The sequence below is a fragment of the Dreissena polymorpha genome, chromosome 15 (genome assembly GCF_020536995.1).
Source record: "Dreissena polymorpha isolate Duluth1 chromosome 15, UMN_Dpol_1.0, whole genome shotgun sequence".
NCBI lineage: Eukaryota > Metazoa > Mollusca > Bivalvia > Myida > Dreissenidae > Dreissena > Dreissena polymorpha.
Window position 1 is genome coordinate 26,268,603 of NC_068369.1, and position 2,021 is coordinate 26,270,623.

At 35.2% G+C, this 2,021-nt stretch overlaps 1 non-coding gene across 1 annotated transcript; it reads left to right on the plus strand.

The window, feature by feature from the left end:
• Nucleotides 1-1,365: 1,365 nt before the first annotated feature.
• On the plus strand, nt 1,366-1,457 carry Trnah-gug (transfer RNA histidin (anticodon GUG)). Its single transcript is given in 2 exon segments — nt 1,366-1,402; nt 1,422-1,457. It is a non-coding gene; the product is annotated as a tRNA-His (tRNA).
• Nucleotides 1,458-2,021: the final 564 nt, after the last annotated feature.

Consider the following 2,021-nt stretch of genomic DNA (forward strand, 5'->3'; position numbering starts at 1 on the left):
CAATCGTTTCGCGTTGCAACGCTTTATAATTTTTAGGTTTTAAAATCGTCAAAAGATGCATATAATGGCTATATTAGACCATGGTAAATGTTCAGTATTACTGTTTCCTCACAAATATCATAACTAAAACGAAAATTTGCGAATCTGAAACAACTTTTTTCAATTTTGTCAATTTACCAAAGCGTGAAAAGATCCCTTTAACAGAAAATGAAATTGACGATTGTTCAATAGTTGTGATTGATTTCAGTTTACATATATATCGTCTTTGTTTTCAAAACTATGCATATCGGTGAACACGTCCAACCAATGTCGGACACATAATGGTGAGAATAACGTCGTTTCGTAACGGCTCCTTACTGACGCTTTTCTCAGTAGCTGTCAATTAATTCACATCTGCTCCTCGAGCTGTTCTTTCACGCTGGACAGCGTACCCTGGTGTATCTTTTCATATCGACGCACGACGTCAATTAAGCATGTCATAGGAACATTATCGATCTTGGTAAGTGGTCTTAGGAAACGTTTTAACGCAACAATTACATAAATTTACACGAACTTACAATTGACACGAAGTTGTCGTTGTTAACCTTTTTACCGCGTTCCTCGTTTAATTCCAAAATAATGCATGTATTATTAAAATCACACCCTATTTGATAAATTGTGGTGTATTCAACAATTTTGAAATACATCTAACAAGCGCAGTATAGTGACGGCATTGTGTTAATGTTGAAGACTTCATTCGATGTTTAGTGTAGTTTTTACCGTCGCGTTGAATACAAAGATGGCTATTTGAACACCTGAATCGCTTGCGAAGGCTCGCTGAATAAACATACATGTATTCAACTCTAAACAATTATTATTGGCGTCGCTCTGGAGAGCGGCGACTAGTATGTAATGCATTTTTTTCGCTTATGGGAGAAGTTATTTTACGGATCGATGTATATATTTTTGTTTTAAGCATATATTGCATAGTGGTGATTTTTTGTGTAAATTAGTGTAAATAACTACTTCATTTTTGCCTATTACATTTATTACAACATTTATTGCCAATAATGCAAAGCTATATGTTTTAATTAATAACTGATCCACAACTGATCACAGGGGAAAGATCACAGGGACTGGGCAAATACGCGAAACTTTCTGGTTTTGTATAAAAACAAAACATAATCAAAATATATTTATTTTGTGTTTTTTCTAATTTGCTTATTTAGTGGAGAATCAATGTAGATATTTGACGACCTATCGCGCAAGCAAGTTTATTGGAAGGCGTAGTGGTACGAAAACGTACAATGTATTAGATTATTAATAGACATATAATAACGATCGCTATACACAACTTCACCAAATAGCAGTGCATAAATGATGTCAGCCAGAATAGCTCAGTTGGGAGAGCGTTATAGTGTGAAGTTGTTTACGCAACAATCATCTAAAGGCCCCCGGTTCAATCCCGGGTTCCGGCACGAACGGAACAGTTCGGCGGCTTTTTTTTCAGTCAGGTTAATAAATATAATAAAGTTTTATTTTATGTAGACATTTTAAAATCCATTTTATTACAATTGGACATTTTTATTAAAATAAATGGATGCCGCGTGGTGACAACGTTAATTAAAATTTCATACATCACTTAAATATCTTATAAAAATACAAGTGTTTTTATATTAACAAATACATAAAAACAACACATCTATTATCCATGTATTTGTATGGTTGTCTATCATAGGCCCTAAGTACTATCCCTACCACATATAGAGCGCGAAGCGCGACATGTATTATTGATTGAAACAATGAGTTGCGATAAAGGAAGCAGCCGCTTATCAAGGAGGAGCTGTGTCCCAGCAACCCCTTTCCCTAGAGTCAAGCACTCTTCGGATTTTTTTTTAAGAACCACACATAGAGCGCGAAGCGCGACACGTATTTCTATCCAGGTGATATGGGCCCTTTAGGATTATCCGACCATTACGTCCATAGTTATCTTCCTTAGAATTTGAGAAATTTTGAAATCGTTGTTAGAAGTCCAGAATTTT